This window comes from Eptesicus fuscus, chromosome 1 (assembly GCF_027574615.1).
Source record: "Eptesicus fuscus isolate TK198812 chromosome 1, DD_ASM_mEF_20220401, whole genome shotgun sequence".
Taxonomy (NCBI): Eukaryota; Metazoa; Chordata; class Mammalia; order Chiroptera; family Vespertilionidae; genus Eptesicus; species Eptesicus fuscus.
The window spans coordinates 3799830-3819134 of record NC_072473.1 but is presented as its reverse complement, the minus strand read 5'-3'; the positions used below and the strand labels follow the sequence as shown (position 1 = coordinate 3819134).

The window sequence follows — 19305 nt, the reverse complement described above, 5'->3', positions numbered from 1 at the left end:
TACCTAATAATAGAGTAATATGCAAATTGAGGCTTTCCCGGCCTTGGGCACCAGCGGGGAGCCTGCACAAATCGCAGGCAACCACTGGGGGTCGGCTCCTAGGATCCTTAGCAGGGACGCTGGGGTGCAGCCGAGCCCAAGGCCACTGCCCGGGGCCAAGCCCCGACACTGAAAGAAGGCAGAAGGCGGTGGCCACAGCCAAGGCCTGGGTCCCCGGTGTCGGCAGAAAACTGGTGCAGGCAGCCAGGTGAATGAAGGTCTATGCAAATGGGCTGCTAGTACAAATATAAATATAAGTATAATATAAATATAAACATATACATAAAATACCTTCTGGTGACACAGGCCCAAAGCCTGTATTCCATACAATGAAGTCACAGCCACAGGCCAATAGTCTTGTCCTCCTCATCTTATTTGGGACATTTTGACCTTGACTGTGTGACAGAAGTTTGCTTGGGGGTGTAGAAATTATTCCCTTTATTTAAAGAGGTTCTACTGAAAGCAATTCTTCACCTTTTTTGTTTGTTTGTTTCCCTTTATTTTCTAATAGAGTGGAAATATCCCATTCCAATGTTAATTTTGTATTTTCTTTCCTCCTTTTTTTTTCTAATTTCTATTTATCATTCCCTTTCCTTATGGGCAAGATTATTCAGACTCTGTGGTTTCACTCATAGGGGCTTTTAGTTTCATGGGAACTAGTAAGACTGTCTTTTGATAGCTGGAAATGTGTTCATTAACTTGAGGGACTGCATGCTAAATGGTCTCCCATGCAGTCTTCATTTTTCTTGGGTATGTACAACTTTATGTAGGGACAACTTGCTCTGTAAACCCAAGGTATAGCATCATTTTTTAATGCCTCTATTGAGACATAATTCACACATTTAAAGTGTACAATTCAGTGGGTTTTAGCATAATATTCACAGGATTGTGCAGCCATCATCAATGATTAATTTTAGAATATTTTTGTCCCCCCTAAAAGGAAACTCCATACCCTTTTGCAGTCACACTCCACTTAACCCATGACTCTCTAGCCCCTGACTACCTCTGATCTGTTTTGCCTCTATGGATTTACTTGTTTTGGACATCCTATCCAATAAAGGGGGAATATGCTAATTGACCATCACTCCATCACAAAGATGGCTGCACCCACAGCTGAGGCCAAGTTCCCATAAGGAGCCTTAACAAGCCATCAGCAGGGACCTCAGGCTACACCCTCCCCCGCCCCCATGGGGCTTGACGGGGGATCTCAAGGTGAGCTTCCCGTCCTGGTGCTGGGCTAGGGGACCTCAGGCCGTTCCCCCTATCCAGTGGAGTTTGACGAGGGACCTGAGGCTGCGCCCCCCCCGCCTGGTGGGGCTTGACAAAGGACCTCAAGGCATGCCCCCCCACCCCGGTCTGGGCTGGGGGACCTCAGGTCATGCCCCCCATCCTGGCATCGGGCCAGGGGACCTGAGGCTATGCCCCCTTCCCAGAAGGGCTTGACAAGGGTGGGACTGGCCGGGTCTGGATCTAGCCCAATGGCAGGGGGGCGGCCGGGTCTGGGTCTCATGCGATTTTGAGGTGCATGTGGGTGGGCGGGGACTTGACTCTGGGTCCTATGGTGTGCCCCAGACTGACAGGAGGAAGGTTTTAATATACATTTTACTAATTTTCTTTCATCTCTGACACTTCTATTATAAAGGGCAAATAGCAATATTAAATTATTTCCTCTAATTAATCCCCTTTTAATGTGCACGAATTTCATGCACTGGGTCATTAGTCTTATATAAAGGAATCATATGTGGTCCTTTGTGACCATCTCCTTTCACTTAACATAATGTGCTCAATGTTCATCTGTGTTGTAGGATGTATCAATACGTTATTACTTTTAATTGCCATCTGATATGGAAACACATTTTGTTTATACATTCATGAGCTGATGGACATTTGGTCATTTTCATTTTTTTACTAGTATGAATAATGCTGCTATGAACATGCATGTGTGAATTTTGCATGGAGGTGTGCTTTCATTTCTCCTGGGTATATACCTAGGAATGGGATTTATGGGTGATTATAATAATTCTATGTTTTACCATTTGAGGAGCTATCTGACTGCTTTCCAACATCACTATACCATTTTACAATCCCACCAGCAGTGCATGAAGTTTCCAGTTTCTCCACATCCTTGTCAACACTTACTATTATCTGTCTTTTTTATCTCAGCCATCCTGGTAGGTGTGAAGTACTTAATTTTGTTATAGTTTTTTGATTTAAACAAAGGCACATGTAAAGGTGATTAATTGTGTTACACTATTTCCTGTAGTGCTTTTTTTAAAAAAAACAATCGCAAAACCACCTATATATTTGAAACAGTATTCTTTAAAAAAATATAGTTCACTGCAGTCTGCACATCCCAGCAGTATCCATTACAAAAAGCAAAGTGCACGCAAAGCCCCCCTCCTCCTCTCCTTGCCTAGGACCATGTGTCTGCCTGAGTATGGAGGCCCTCTTCTACCTTTGCAGTTAGCAGGACGTGCGAGGGGTCCCCCAGCTCAACAGCTCTTTAGCCCTTGCACTTGGCAGCAAGACTCCAAAAAGGCCAGAGGGCATGTGGCCACAGGTCCCTGCTTGTGTTTCTGAGTGAACTTGACATAAAATATCCAGTGAATCTTGGAATGCAATTCAGAAACTCCTCCCCCTTCCCTGAGGGCTGTGGGTCCAGACTGACCTGGCTGTGGCCTTTGTTGAATCTGTTATGCCTGAAGAAGTGATGTTTAGGCCAAGATATCCAGGCTGATAGGAATTAGGTTGGTGAGGAGAAGGAGAAAGCACTCCAGAAATAAGGACTGGTTTGTGCAATGACCTTAAAGAACTAGGAGGCATATCAGGTTCAAGTAACTGAATAAAGGAAGTCCAGAGTGAGTGAGGTGGAGAGTGGCATAAGAGGCATTTGGAGAAATGGATAGGAGTGAGCAAGAAGAATTGAAGGGTCTTGTAGGCCACAGCGTAAGGATATTAGACTGTAACCTAGAAACAAGAGGAAGCTATTAAAGGATGTTAAGCAATGTGTGTGTGTGTGTGTGTGTGTGTGTGTGTGTGTGTGTGTGTGTGTGTGTATGTTATTATCCTCATCTCTAAAAAAGACATGATGATATCGTGTTATAGCCTTTTGGACACTCAGGAGGTTTTTTTTATTGCCGGGATGTGCATAGGGTCTCCAGCCCCAGATATCTTGTCAACCGTGGTCGGAAGAATTTATGGCTAACTGCTGTGGGATCCTACCACTTTAAAGTATGCTTGTATCTGTTCCTGACTCCTTCTGCTCTGACACCTGCTGAATAGCAATGACTACATCTCCCAGCTAACTAGCAACAGAGAGAATCTCATTGACTTAGCTTGGGCGATAGCATTCATGCGGGGTAAACTCTCTGCATGCTTCCTCATAAGCCCCTACTGATTGGGTGACTGTTTGATAAGTCTTGCCCTGCCCCAGGCCAATCAGCTATGGCTAAGGGTGGGCCTATAGTATTTCAGAAGCCCCCATTGGCTGCTAACCTTAGCAGAGGTTGACTGTGGGCACAGAAAGGACTTGGATGCTCTTCTCTGTAACAAACAAGCAAATCATGGACAAGAGAAACATTTTTTTTTTAAATCCCCACCTGAGCATATTCTTTCCATTGATTTTCTTTTTTTTTTTATTTAAATTTTTTATTGTTGAAAGTATTACATATGTCTCCTTTTTCCCCAGTTGACCTCTCCCTGGCTGTTCGCATGCCCCAGCACATGCCCTCAGGCCCTACTGTCTGTGTCCATTGATTATGCTCATATGCATGCATATAAGTCCTTTGGTTGATCTCTTACCCCCCTCCCTCCCCCTGCCTTCCTTCTGAGGTTGGACAGTCTGTTCCATGCTTCTATGTCTCTGGATCTATTTAGTTCATCCGTTTATGTTGTTCATTAGATTCCACAAATGAGTGAGATCATGTGATATTTACCTTTCTCTGGCTTATTTCGTTTAGCATAATGCTCTCCAGTTCCATCCATGCTGTTGCAAATGGTAAGAGTTCCTTCTTTTTTATAGCAGCGTAGTATTCCAATGTGTAGATGTACCACAGGTTTTCTAATCCACTCATCTGCTGATGGGCACTTAGGCTGTTTCCAAATCTTATCTATGGTGAATTGTGCTGCTATGAACATAGGGGTGCATGTATCATTTCTGATTGGTGTTTCTGGTTTCTTGGGATATATTCCTAGAAGTGGGATCACTGGGTCAAATGGGAGTTCCATTTTCAGTTTTTTGAGGAAACTCCATACTATCTTCCACAGTGGCTGCACCAGTCTGCATTCCCACCAGCAGTGCACGAGGGTACCTTTTTCTCCGAATCCTCGCCAGCACTGTCGTTTGTTGATTTGTTGATGATAGCCATTCTGACAGGTGTGAGATGGTACCGCATTGTTGTTTTGATTTGCATCTCTCGGATGATTAGTGACTTTGAGCATGTTTTCATGTGTCTCTTGCCTTCTGTATGTCCACTTTGGAGAAGTGCATACTGAGCTTTCAGATTGCAAAGAGCACCACAGAGGTAAAGGCGAAGAAGCTACAAGTGCAGGCGGCCCTTCCCCTCTCATCTCGCTCTCCTGGTGGCCAACAGGGGGTGGGTAGGTGTGGGTGGGTGTCAATGTTCCGGGAAGGCAATGTCCCGGCTGATCAGGGCCAGTCTGGTTGGATCTGAGCGTGTATGGGAAAAGTGTGGGTTCGGGGGTGGGGGTAGGAGTGGGAGGAACGAAGGAAGCCTTCGTTCAGAACCTTGCTAGGAATAAAGAGTCTGAAGAGTAATTTTCCATCCAAATTTGATGATCCTAGAATTTGCATGGGATCAATATCTACAGAAGAAAAAAATTTGCATGCATTTTTCAAGGATTTGCATGGGATCAGTATCTACAGAAGATAAAAAGGGGCTGATTTTAAGAAAAAGTAAAATATTTATAGGATTTTCTTTAGGAAGGCATGTGATAAAGGAACTTCAGAATGAAGTCTGGAAATATTCTTCCAATGCCATGTGTTTTATTAGTGATCAGCTGCTGGGTGATGCACTTGAACTTCAGAAATGGGCCCACAAGGTGTGGGATATGGTTGACTCTAAGCCCCCTGCACTTTATGGGGCACTTACTGTGGATTATTCTACTAAATTCTTAAGACACACGAAGCATGGTTTGTGTTCTCGGTTGTTTCTATTGATCTTGATCCAATTGGAAGGTTGGTTTTTGAGCTATACTCTGATACATGTCCCCAAACATGTAAAAATGTTCAGATCTTGTGCACAGGAAAAGCAGGGTTTTCTCAAAGTGGCATCAGGCTACAGTATGTCGGTTCGATTTTTTATTCGAATAATAAAGAATGCTTGGATACAAGGAGGAGTGGCTGCAAAAGGAGATGGCGCAGAGTCGATTTATGTGCCAACATTTGAAGATGAAAGCTTTTCAGTTCCTCATAATAAAAGGGGATTTCTTGGAATGGTCAACAAAGGCCGCCACAGCAATGGTTCACAGTTCTACGTCACGCTACAATCAGCTCCCTAGCTAGATAAAAAACATGTGGCTTTTGGGCAATTGATTGAAGGAACAGAAGTTCTTCAACAACTAGAATTGGTTACAACAGAGAATGAAAGACCAATACGACAATGTACAATGTTTGACAGTGGAAATTTGTATGCTTGATTTTCAAATCAATATTTTCCAAATTTATTATGTATCTGATCAGCTGTTTCTAGATTTAATTAAACCATGCTTGATTATAAAAAAAAAAGAAAAAGAAAAGAAAAGTGTCTATTTAGGTCCTTTGCCCATTTTTTGATTGGATTGTTTATCTTCCTTTTGTTACGTTTTATGAGTTCCCTAGAAATTTTGGAGATTAAACTTAATCCTTGTCAGATATAAGATTGGCACATATGTTTTCCCATGCAGTGGGCTCTCTTGTTTTTTAGAGTGAGTGGAGGGGAGAGACAGAGAGAACCACCGATGTGAGAGAGACACATTGATTGGTTGCCTTCCACATGCACTCTGACCGGGCCGCGGACCGAGCCTGCAAGCCAGGCAAGTGCCCTTGACCAGAATCAAACCCAGGGCCCTTCAGTCCCAGGGTCGACACTCTGTCCACTGAGCCAAACCAGCTAGGGCCAAGAGCAACATTTTAAAAATATCTTAGCCCTAGCTGCTTTGGCTCAGTGGATAGAGCATCAGCCTGTGGACTGAAGGGTCCCAGGTTCGATTCCAGTCAAGGGCACATGCCCGGGTTGCAGGCTCAATCCCCAGTAGGGGCGGGCAGGAGGCAGCTGATCAATGATTCCCTCTCATAATTGATGTCTCTCTTCCTTTTTTCCTCTCTCGCTGAAATCAATAAAAATATATTTTAAAAACTAAAAATATCTTACAGAGTTGTGGCAAGGATAACAGGTATTGTAGGTGAAAGGTATGCAATATTTGCCACACCATTTATGGCAATGCTCATCCCATAGTGGGCATTGTGAAGTGTGTTGCCATACTTCTTATTAGCCATCTAATTCTACCCACCCCACACACTTACACACATCACTTCAGTAGAATCTGCTTGGCAGGTTACGAGGCTTGGGTCTTAATCTCTGACACAAGATCCCATGATAACACCTTTGACCGACAGATGAATGATTTATAGTTCTATTTTCATAGTTTTAAAAAAAGTTATGTTCTTGAAGTCATTTGCTTTTTTAAATTATTAATCTTACTGCTTCCTCCAACGTTTTCTTGAATAGCATTTAATCATGTTTGGGTTAAGTGATTTATAGTTACCTCACAAATTCCAGTCTCGAGATTAAAGTTACTCACAAATTCCTTAAGATATTCATTGTGCTAACAGAAATTTAAAAAAAGAATACTATAGGACATAATTTCTATATCTGATTCCTCCATGCTTCTGTTGAATTCCATCACATACCTCCACCTCATTCACCCCCAAAGGGCCAAGCATATATAGCATACATGCCATTGTCCAAAAATGACATGAAAACATGTTCAAAATGATTAGCCATCAGAGAAATGCACCCTGTAGGGTGGTAATAATAAAAATGGTAATAACAAATGTTGGCAAGAATCTGGGAAATTGGAACCCTCATACATTCCTAGTAGGAATGTCAAATGGTGCAGCCACTGGAAAACAATCTGACAGGTCCTCAAAAAGTTAAACAGAGCCCTAGCTGGTTTGGCTCAGAGGATACTAGTAGAGCATTGGCCTGTGGACTGAAGGGTCCTGGGTTCGATTCTGGTCAAGGGCACATACCTCAGTTGCAATCTCCTCTCCGGCCTGGGCCCTTGTCGGGGCTGGTGCAGGAGGTAACCAATCAATATGTTTCTCTCACATGGATATTTCCCTCTGTCTTTCCCTCTCTCTAAAAGTCAATGGAAAAATATCCTCGGGTGAGGATTAACAACAACAACAAAAAGTTAAACATAGAGTTATCATAGGATTCAGCAATTCCACTTTGAGGTATATAGCAAAGAGAAATAAAATTTGTGTCCATATACAAACCTGTACATTAATGGTCATAGCAGCATTATTCATAACAGCCCAATATGGAAACAATGCGGATGTCCATTGACTGATGAATGGGTAAATAAAATGTAGTCTCTTCTTCCAATGGACTATTATCTACACTAATAAAAGAGAAACATGCAAATTGACCATCACTTTGTGACACCCACCAGCCAATCGAGAGTGAGTATGCAAATTAACCCACCAAAGATGGCGACAACCCCACCCCCAGTTGCCCGGGGCCTCTGGGCAGCAGGCATGCAGGCGCGGAGTGGCCTGGCAGGGTGGGACGCCTGCTAGGAGGGGGAGGGCAGGGGCGGAGGGAGCTACAGGAGCTGCGCTTCGGCCTCAGCGAAGACTGAAGCTGGTGGCCAGAACAAAGGCCTGGGTCCTGGGTGCCAGAGGAAAACCAGTGCCAGCAGCCAGGGGATAGGAAGGCCTATTGCACATGCAACGGGCCTCTAATGTGACAATAAAAGGGAATGAAGTACTGATACGTGCTATAGCATGGATGAACCTGGAAAACACAATAGGCAAATTGAGGTGGGGAGGTGGGAGAAAATGGGGAGTGACTACTAATAAGTATGGGGTTTCTTTTCAAGGTGATAAAAATGTTCTAGAACTGGAGATGTTTAGTATATTCAAAAGTCTTTAGCGATTAGTATATTTAGTCAATAGTTTTTAGTATATTTAGTATATTCAAAGACTTTTGAGTAAAAGCACATGCTTAAATGCATGAATTATATAGCATAAAATATGTAGTACATAAATTATATCAATTATAAAGTGATTATAAAGAGCAAGCAATGCTAGACTTAAACAGTGTCTTCCACGGTAAGGTAATTGTCTAGGCACATTTACTTATGAAACAAAAGCTCCCCCATTACTTATTTATGTGTTGCTTTGCCATATATATACTTAAGAAACTTCTCGGTATCCTTAGAATATGTATGTGACAGCCAGTTTATTTTACGTCTTGGGAAGCAGAAAGAGTAAGGACTGTTTACACTAGCATAGCCTGGCCTTTTGCTGGAGACTAGGATATATCTGAATGCCCCAAACCCACATATTAATCAGGGCCAGCGTGCTGGAACCAACCATGACTGCCAACTACAAGAAATTAGGATGCATTTTATGTGGACAATCGTAGGCAAATGTGGCATAATCTATTTAACTGGGGTGGTGGTGGTGGTGGTGGTGGTGGTGAGTATGTGTTTATAGCAAGCTCAGTCAAAATACCCGCCTAGGCCAAACAGAAGAGCAATATCTTTGAAAATGCATTCTTGCGTGCTCTCAGTAATTCAAGGATTGATTTTCCCAGCTGATGCCCAGTTTCATCTTCTGTTGCCAGAGGATCAGGAATGGGAAAAAGAAGTTTCCTTCCAATATCAAACATTTCACTCAATGCCTAATATGTGTACTTTCTAACCCTTAGAACAACTGTTTAATTAGGGCTATCTACCACATTTTAGATGACAAAACTGAGGCTTACAGAGGCTAAATTTCCCAAGGTCACAAAGATAGCAAATGGTGGAGTTGGGTTTTGAACCCATGTTAGCTGATTCAAAAGGCCATGTCACACTCCTTCAGGATAAACTGTTTTTCATCTTCCTAAGGAGAAATGATAACCTTTCCTTTTTTTGTTATTGAATTAATGATAATCATTTATAAAACAGAAGCAAAAATTCATTATTTGATTAGAAACTGATCATACAGCAATTTTGTATTTAGACTAGGAACCAAGGTTTAATAATTTCTATGTGAGAGCTTAGCCATTCAAATTCTAAAATTACTAGTTCTTTTTTTCCCTGTGAATATATAAAATCCTATAGTAAACAATTTTTAAAAATTAATTTATTATTAATTTTTTTCTTTTCATTGAATAATTTTCAGAATGCCAGGCTACAGAAATGACTAATGATTTAAAAAAAATAAAGAAAATAAAGAAAAAACATTCTCCTGAGAAGTAGAGTTGAGATCCAGAGCATGTGCTTTTACCCAATGATGTCACATCTTTCATGGATCCTTAGAGAAGAAAAGAGACAGGCCAACCCATCCGTGATAGGTGCACGAGAAGCTCATCTTGCGAACTTGAATGTGTGGAATTATAAGCCAACAAGGGGACAGTAAAGAGAAGTAGAGCGATAGAGATCACCTGGTGGCAGCATTCTGGTCTCCTGGGACCCCAGGGTGGGCACCCATGGCCACTTGGTGGTGGAGGAGAGGACAGTGGGGTAGCATTTTGCCCACGCTGTAGACAGTGGGAAAGAGAGAGGGCAGCAAAGAGGAGGGCCAAGAACGGCTCTCAGATTACAAGAGAAGCAGCGCCCCCATACTTGGCCCATAAGGACCCCGAGTGCCAGATTGAAAAGACATTGTGAGTCATAATGGATTGTCAGTGTGGATGGCTGGAGACACATTCACCCCATGTGGGAATACTGTGACATACCCATTCAGCTCTGTATTTTACCTGTAGTTATGCCTGTAAGACTCACTGGTGCAATGGTTTTAAAAGACAAGGAAATGTCTCCATTAGAAACAGAAAAGCCCTGAACAGGAGATGGTCAGAGCATCCACTCTGGGCCACCCAGGATGTGTGCTTATCTGGAATGACTCATTCCCAGATGAGCCAGGGCCCCTGAGGACTTGCTATCCTGGAGCCTGAAGAGCTGCGACCTGCTCTTTTTAAAATTATTTTTGGGACATTTTTCCTTCCTGAGGTTACCCACAGCAGCATCTTTTGATTGCGTTCTCTTTGAGCTCTAGATTAGAAAAAAACCCCAAACCACCCACAAGCACAACATTTCTCAAGAGGAGGCTTTTAGGGGCATAAAACTTACAAACTGTGAAGAGAATTCGTTTCCCGTTGACAGGCAGTGCTACTTTCATTGAGTCTAATTACACGGAATTGATGTTGGATGGATTAAACAAATGCACAGCAAATGACTCTTTTCATATTTCAATTTATATGTTGCAATAAAAAGGCTGAGGATTGACTGGAATCTATTAAAGACTTAACTGTTCGTGAGCCTCACACTCATCTTTGGACCCTTGTTTGGGTGGGCTGTATGGAGTCAGACGGTAAGGCTTTGATGCAAAGATGACCCTGTCTCCTGCCTGAAGACTCCTTGCTACTAGGATAGGTTCTGGAGCCAAACGCTGCTGTGGTGGACAGTGGTGGGGCACAAGCCGGATTAGCAATGGGAAATGCAGAGTAGAGACGCTTATCAGAGGGATAAGGAAGATGGCTTTTGCCTCTGATCAGGGGGGAGCAGTCAGGTGGTGGTGCAAATGGAGAGGGGATGCAGAAAAGCCAGGAGTAGCAGGAAAGCATGGGGCAGGGGCGCTCAGCACCCCTAACATTTGCATTCCTATAGTCAACATGTTCTTTCCTGCCTTGTTCAGGCCTGGCCTTTCTCCATCCATGTGTCCTTTTGAAACATTGCAGGATACTTGACATTAGCACCTAATTACGAGGCTGTTTCGATGTTAGAGCCTGTTTCATCTCTGTTTTAATATGGTTTAAGTATGTCTGAAAAGGAAGAAAATGTACTTACATTGTTAACCATCCTTTTTCACGCCTCCAAGAGGAAGATTAGTTTATCCAGCAGATTTTGCCAAGAAGGCAGTGAATGAAATTTCAGTTTTCAACGCTGTTTGAAGTTAACGTTTTGCGATAGAGAGCCAAGCTCAGTCAAGCAACACTTTCCTATGAAAGCGTCTTTGAGCCCAACATAAATCATGCCTTAAAGTGACATTCAGCCTTCAGACCAGTGCTGTCCAACAGAAATGTAATCCAAACCACATAGGTAGTAGTAAATTTTCCATTAGCCACATTTAAAGAAGTAAAAACCCCACAATAATATATTTTATCTAATATAGCTGAAGTATTATCATTATAGTAATATATTTTCAATAGAAAAATTACTAAGGAAATATGTGATATATATTGAAAATATATATTTCAAGTATTTGAAATAAGACACGTATTTTATACTCATGCCGCATCTTAATTACAATTGGCTGCATTTCAAGCACTCGGTAGTCACAATGGCTAGTGGCTACCATATTTGACATCGGGGCTTCAGAGAACTGAATTAGGAGCCAAGAGATTACAGGTTTGATTCAGTGCTCTGCTTGGAAGTTTTCATATTAATTAGTGGGATTCTCCACTGTCCCCCATGCCTGTATCCCAGCTCTGGGCACCCCGGAACCATATTTCTTTTCTCCCCTGAAACAGTCAGGGTTTCGTATCTCCATGGGTGTGGTCAGTATGGAGCCATGCTTTCTTGTTGCATGGTAAAATCTGACTCTGTTCTCTGCTGGTATTCTCAGTTTCTTAAAAAAAAGTTTTTTTTATTGATTTCAGAGAAGAAGGCAGAAGGAGAGAGAGATATAGAAACATCAATGATGAGAATCATTGATCGGCTGCCCCCTGCACACCCCCTACTGGGGATTGAGACCACAACTTGAGCATGTGCCCTTGACCAGAATCGAACCTGGGACCCTTCAGTCCGCAGGCCGATGCTCTCTCCACTGAGCCAAACCTGCTAGGGCTCTAGTTGGCTTTGAATTTAAGCCCCTTGGCATGCCCACACTGAGCAGCCAACGCAAACTATTGTTTGCAACGATACCTGTTCCTTTCTAAAAAGATAAAGGGAGCAATCTGATTTGCACTTAGTACAAGGTGTTCAAGTGCAATTACCTCCTTGTTTTGGCATCCCCCCTCCACAGCTGCTGGGGTGTGTCTTCCTCAGCTGTATAAATAGGAGTTGCCCACCTCCTAAATAAGGTGTGGCATGCTGGAGGTAACCTAGGCATCCTCCCACACCCTGCCACAACTGATGCCCCATTATTCCCCCATAACACCTAAGCCTTTATGTAATAGAGCCCTGGGAAGCAGGGAAGTGGCAGGCAAAAGTGCAGTAGATATTTCAACTATCGCTCATGTGTGAAACATTTAGATTTGGCATTTATGTGTAAGACTCTTTGCTTCCAGTTTCAGGGTTTGTTACATTGCAGGCATGGTTTGATGTTGCCAAGGCAGCATCTTGGATCTGATCTTCATGGGCAGAGTCAGAACTTTCTAGAACCTCTTGATACCAGCCCAGTTATGGACAAAGCCAGCCTAGAAGAGAGGTGACTCCTTGTTTGATGAAGCCCAAGTTCTTATCTTGCAAAATGGAGATGGCACTCGTCTATTTTGTTCGTTATTTTCCTGTGTAGAGCTTTGCTTAAATTAGGCATAGGCTCAAAGCATGACTCACTGACAGTCTATATTTTTTAGAAATGTTCAAAGAGGATGGAACCAAAATGAATGGAAAACTTTTCGCATGTTTGAGCTTTTTTTATCTGTTAATATTTGTAATTCTTTAAAGTGAGACAAACGTAGAATCTTATGTACAGTGTAATCATGTGGCGAAGAGCTTGGCAATCAGACCCTACATTTCTGGGCAATGCCATCCTTTGAGTCTGTATTTGGAACTGGGCATGGTTTCAAATCCTGACTCTGGAACATACTAAATGGGCAGCTTTGAGTTACTTCTTTGTGAGCCTTGGTACTATCATCTCATAACAGGGTCAGCAAAACTATCTCACAAGGCCGAAACCGGTTTGGCTCAGTGGATAGAGCGTCGGCCTGCGAACTGAAAGGTCCCAGGTTCGATTCCGGTCAAGGGCATGTACCTTGGTTGCGGGCACATCCCCAGTGGGGGGTGTGCAGGAGGCAGCTGATCAATGTTTCTAACTCTCTATCCCTCTCTCTTCCTCTCTGTGAAAAATCAATAAAAATATATTTTAAAAACAAAAACAAACAAACAAAAAAACTATCTCACAGGGCTGGCATCAGAATTAAGTAGGATGATGTACATAAAGTGCTTGGACAGTGATTGGGTCAAAGTAAACTCTCAATAAATAACTACTCCATTTTAAAACTTAACATGTTATCAGATGTCTTTCATATATATAAAACATATAATGTACCAGCTTTGAAACCTAATTATTCTTCCATAACATGAATATAGCCAATTACACATTTTTATTCAAGTCAATAAACATTTGATGAGTTTGGATAGTGCCCAAGAACCTATGAGGGGTACATTTAATGCTAAGTGTTGAGTATCCTACCATCCTACCCTGTGAATGGCCGTTAGGTCATAGCTTCCTTCCAATGGCTCTTAGAATGTAAGCCCTGTGGTCCTAAATTGGGGCATTGTTGCCCTCCCTTCTTTCAGGGACAATGTCTGGAGACAAATGGTTGTCACAACTCGGGGAAGGGTGCCAAGGGCATCTAATAGGTAAGAGGCCAGGGATACTGCTCAACATCCTACAGTGCATAGAACAGCCCTCCACAGAGAATTGTCACACTCTCGATGTCAATAATGCCAAAGTTAAGAAACCTTGAATCTGGCCTACCCCTCGCTACCCCATTCCTGTTGTACAAAATCACACACTCCAAATCGGCAGTAGGTAAAACACCACTTGATGGCCAAGGAGAGCAAATATTTCAAACAACTAATGCCTTACTGCCTCTCCTCTCCCCTCTTCTTTCTACAACTCACTCTATTCTACTGCAAGCAATTTATCATCTTGCATAACTATCTCACACTTCTCTTCCCTCCTTCTTCTAAACGTTGGCGAGAAATTTCAAAAATATATATTGTTTGACTCTTGCTCTTTCTGTTTTGTATGGAGACAAAAACTACTTAGATTATAATCAAGGATGAAACACCATATTAAGACGAACTTCTGTCAACTTTTAAGCCCTTAAAATGGTCCCAAGTTCCCTTTGGTATCATATCTCTTTCCTAATCTTCCTCTTAAATCTGTTCTGTGGCATCAGGTTTCAAGGTAAACAGAGTAGTCTCATTCAATATTGTTCTACTGTTTTATGTAATCAAGTAGTGTCATTGCTTTCTATGGTTCTTCGTTGCATGAGTAATAAATTTCAGCGGAAATGTGGGTTAAATGGATTTTTCAGGTTAAGCTCAGAACACCGGTAATCTTTTACCACATGGTTTTAAGAGAAAATGTTTATTGAGTTTCTTAAGAATTGATTGAAAAATTAAGTTTTAAAATATTACCCACCACTGGGGGTTGCCTGATTATTGTCATCTTATTCATAATGACTCCCCATATTGTCAATATTCATGTGTGCAGATGGAATACAAACATGATGATAATCCCACCGTGTGTAGCTTTAAATGCTCATTGCTTTGCCTTTTTGCAGCCAGAGCAGGTTTTTATAGAAACAGTTTCCTGTTGTGGTCTGAGAGGGCATCAGCATTTCATAGTATGCCAGCCTATAAAGAAACACCCTGAAAAACCACTAAAAATGTAAAGGGTCAGAATAATTTGTTGACTAGTAGTAAAACACGTCCAATAGGTGTGCTCTGGTAAATCTTCTCCCAGCATCATTCACACTCTAGACCAGTGGTTCTCACCTAGGCGTTTTTGCCCCCAGGGGGCATTTGCCAAAGTCTGGAGACATTTTTGGTTTTCACAGGTCAGGTGGGGGTGGTGCACTACTGGCATCTAGTGGGTAGAAGCCAGGGATGTTGCTCAACATCCTGCAATGCACAGGATAGCCCCCCAACCCCGCCACCACCACATAGACCCATCCAGCCCTAAATTTTAATAGTGTGATATTGAGGAACCTGCTCTAGACATTACATATTTTTCTAGAGTTTATATTTCCTCTTTTTATATTTTACTAGAGGCCTGGTGCATGAAATTTGTGCGCGGGGTGGGCAGGTCCCTCAGCCTGGCCTGAACCCTCTCCAATCTGGGACTCCTCGGGGGATGTCCGACCTCTGGCCTGATCGCCCCAATCTTGCCCCCCCCCACCCCCCTGCCAGCCTGATCATCTCTAACTTGCTTTCCTGAGGCTTGATAGTGCCTAACTTGCTTCCCTGCTGGCCTGATTGCCCCTAAGCACCTCTGCCTTGGCCCCCGGCCTAAGCCACAGCCTGGCCTCCCTCTGTGGGAAGTGACCTGGCGGATCATGGCAAGGTACCGTCCCCATTACCCCACTGCTGCTGCCACTGCCGGCCTGAGCCTGGGCCCTTTTGCAGCTGCCACAGCTGCCTGAGCCTCGGCCCTTGCAGCCGCTGTGGCTTTGTCTGGAAGGACATCCAGAAGGTTGTCTGGAAGACGTCCACTCTAACTAGCATATTACCCTTTTATTAGTATAGATTGATTTAAGAGATGAAGAGAGGGAGAGAGAGAAATAGAAACATCAATGATGAGAGAGAACCATTGATCAGCTGCTTCCTGCACACTCCACACTGCGAATCAAGCCCATAACCAGGGCAAGTGCCCTGACTGGGAATCGAACCTCAGCCTCCGGGTTCATAAGTCAATGCTCAACCACCGAGCCCTGCCAGCTGGGCTATATTTTCTCTCTTCATTTATGGTTTTGTCCAGGCTATGAGACCATCTATATAAAAACAGTCTGGTCATGAACAGTCTGGACATAAAGCTGTGAAAGTTAAAGTCAAGGTGATACCTATATCTAAGGGCTGTCAGAGGGCATTTGTTTATTGGGTGGCAGGCTGGATTAGCCACCCTTGGTTGGCCTTCTGATCCCCAAAATTCCATACTTTCTCTCTTTTGCCCCATAGAGCTCTGTTTCAGCAAGAATTCCTCTCCAAGTTTGTGATCATCATGACCAGCCTCTTCTCAGATCCCACCATCAGAGCCAAGTAGAATATTTTTGGAATGTTGATGAATGTGTTGAGAATGTTATTTTTAAATAGCTTTCTGCTATGCAACACCATGATACTGTCTCCTGAATGGAGCTCATTCCAAGTGGAGGTACAACCTCCAATGTCTAATAGTAAACTATCAAAAACTCAACGGCTCTAGGAGTTTCCAAATCTATTCACGGGACTAGGAGCTGCCACTGCTGTTCCCCTAGACACATAGACATCCCCCTTCTTGAAATTCAGATCCTCAAATATTAGAAAAAAATAGAATACTGCCCAGTCATAGGACAAGTATAATTATACAGTGAAAGGTCAAGTTAGGTTAATGTTAAACATTAAGAGTCTAATATTGAAATATTTCTGGATGAAATGAAGGATGTCTGGGATTTCTTTTAGTAATCTGTTGGGGTAGAAATCTAAAAGTCAATCTTTGCCCTAGCCAGTTTGGCTCAGTGGATAGAGCGTCGGCCTGCGGACCAAAAGGTCCAGGGTTCGATTCCAGTTAAAGGCATGTACCTTGGTTGGGTTGCAGGCTCCTCCCCAGCCCAGGCCCTCACTGGGGCGTGTGCAGGAGGCAACCAATCGATGTGTTTCTCTCATTTCCACATTTCTGTCTTTCCCTCTCTCTTCCACTCTCTAAAAACCAATGGAAAAATATCCTCAGGTGAGGATTAACATAAATAAGTAAGCAAAGTAAAAATAAAAGTTAATCTTTTAAAGCCACAGGTGTGAAAGTAGAGGCTTAGATGTCTCGCATTTTGGGTGCCCTCTTTAGCTGTGAATTCCACTGGGAGCAGAGGCAGACCTGGTTTTTAGCAGGGGAGGACAGATTCACTGCTGAAACTATTGCAATGTATGCTGGCCTTTCTACTCATGATTGGGACAATGACTAGCTTCACTTTGTCATCTTTCTTTCATCCAAAATGCCTTCCCTCCTCATACCGAAATCCAATGCCTTCCTGAAGACCTAGCTCAAGTCTCTGAAGATCTCCTCCACTTTAGTGACCTCTCTCTCTTTACTGGCCTCCTGCACACATGCCCTTTGGTATCTTTTTAAAAAAATGGTGATAGAATTCACATGCTATAAAACTCACCATTTTAAAGTGTATAATTCGGTGGATTTTGGAAGTCACGGAGTTGTGCAGCCATCACCACATGTTTTAGAGCATTTTCCCTCACCTCCAAAGGAAAGGATGCATCCATTAGCAGTCAACCCCTTGCCATTTCCCTTCAGTACTCTACCCCAGCTCTGACCACCACTATCTGCTTTCTGCCTTTTCTGGATATTTCGTATAAATGGGATCATAGAATGTGTGAATTTTTGTGCCTGGCTTTTTTCATTTAGCACCGTGTTTTCCAGGTCCATCCCTGTTGTATCATGCATTAGAACTCAATTTCTTTCCAAGTAAGCATCTATTGTATAAATAGACATTTTGTTTATCTACTCATCAGGTGATGGACATTTGAGCTTCCCCCCACTTTTTGTTCTTATGAATGATGCTACTATGAACGTTCGTGTGCAAGGTTTTGTGTAGATATATGTTTTCATTTCTCTTGAAATGAAATATTCCTAGGAGTTAAATTACAGGGTCATCATGTTTATTCGTTCACAGAACTGCTAACCTGTTTTCTGAAGGGGCTGAACCATTTTACATAGCCAGTGACAGTGCATAAGGGTTCTGATTGCATCCTCTCTGACACTGTGATCCGCACAAGTCTGCTGATGTCATTATTTGTCTTCAGGATGAATTCTCTCATGTATGTTAGTCTTACTTCCCAAAGTTGACTGCCAGCTATTTAAGATGGTGATCCATTTGTTCGGTCTTTATTCTAGCAAATGTTTCTCGATTGCCTACTGTGTACCAGGAACTACCAAGTGCTAAGGCTATGAACGCAAAAAAGCTCTGTTCAGTGCGGGAGGCACAATCACATCTGCCAATTTCTGGGTGACAGGTGCAGTAATGACTGGCTGTTCAAGAAACAGCCTTTGCTTCCTGGGATAGATAGTGATTTTCTCCCTCCCATGGTGCCATACTTACAAACACCACTCAAGCCTACTATTTAATATATTCCATTTTAGAGAAAGAACATATCTCTGTGTGTGTCCACTTTTTAGTCCAAATGCAGAAACTCTGATTTTTTCTCTTGGACTTTTGGGTTTCAGCACCACTTAGTAAGTCTCTTTAAGGAAATAAATGCCAGCAATATTTCTAGCAGTAACTTTGGAAGTACAATGTGAGTTATTTTGAAATGGTGAATCATCAAGGATGTTAATTTGTTGACTTGTAAGTATAAACGCTGCTTGGGAGTCTAGGCTAAGGAGAGAAATGGCACTTTCTAAAAATTTAATTCTAAAAAAAAAAATTGTCCATATGTTGCTTTCACCTTCAGTTAATCTGGTTTTACGTTTGTCTTTCTTCAACTACCAGTCAGTGGTCGATACTTGGAATCCCTAAGCGATGAAATGAAAGACTTGTTATACCATATGAAGGTACAATTATCCAATATAAGAATATGATCATTAAAATACATCTTATATTGTGCCTTTTAGTGATTTAACAGGAGTATCAAGTTGTTTTCATCTCAGTTCTTAATTACCTAATATAAAAATGTCAATGTCAGTAATTCAAAAGCAGGTGCATAAAGAATTCCTTGTATTTAGGAAAAAGTTATTGATATTGCTCACCTGATGCATTCAAGGGAAGAGAATGGCACTCTAATTCTAGTTTGTAAATCACATCAATTTTAACAATGACTTAAAAAGTTCTGTGATTTGTTTGAACTCTGCAAAGAGGTTTGCTTGTGGTAAAGAAAAACTAAGAATGAGTTGTGTGTTTTTATGAGATATAGATGAGTGAAATTCTCATGGACTCCGTGAACATAGAAGAACAATAATATCCTCCCATGGGTTGGATATTTTATAAGCACTTACTATTTACCACACACTGGTTTAGGATTTTGATAAATACTAACTTCTTTAACTTTAGTAACAACCTTAGAGAACATGTGCAATCATTCTCCCCAGGTTATATAGATGGAGAAACCGAGAGTTTCAGT

General features: G+C 42.3%; 1 protein-coding gene and 1 pseudogene across 2 annotated transcripts in view; both read left to right on the top strand.

Moving 5' to 3' along the window:
- Nucleotides 1–19305, top strand: part of ARHGAP6 (Rho GTPase activating protein 6) — a 529598-nt gene that overhangs the window by 233091 nt on the left and 277202 nt on the right. The gene's annotated exons all lie outside the window — the stretch shown is intronic.
- LOC103299739 (probable inactive peptidyl-prolyl cis-trans isomerase-like 6) lies at nucleotides 4506–5997 on the top strand (annotated as a pseudogene).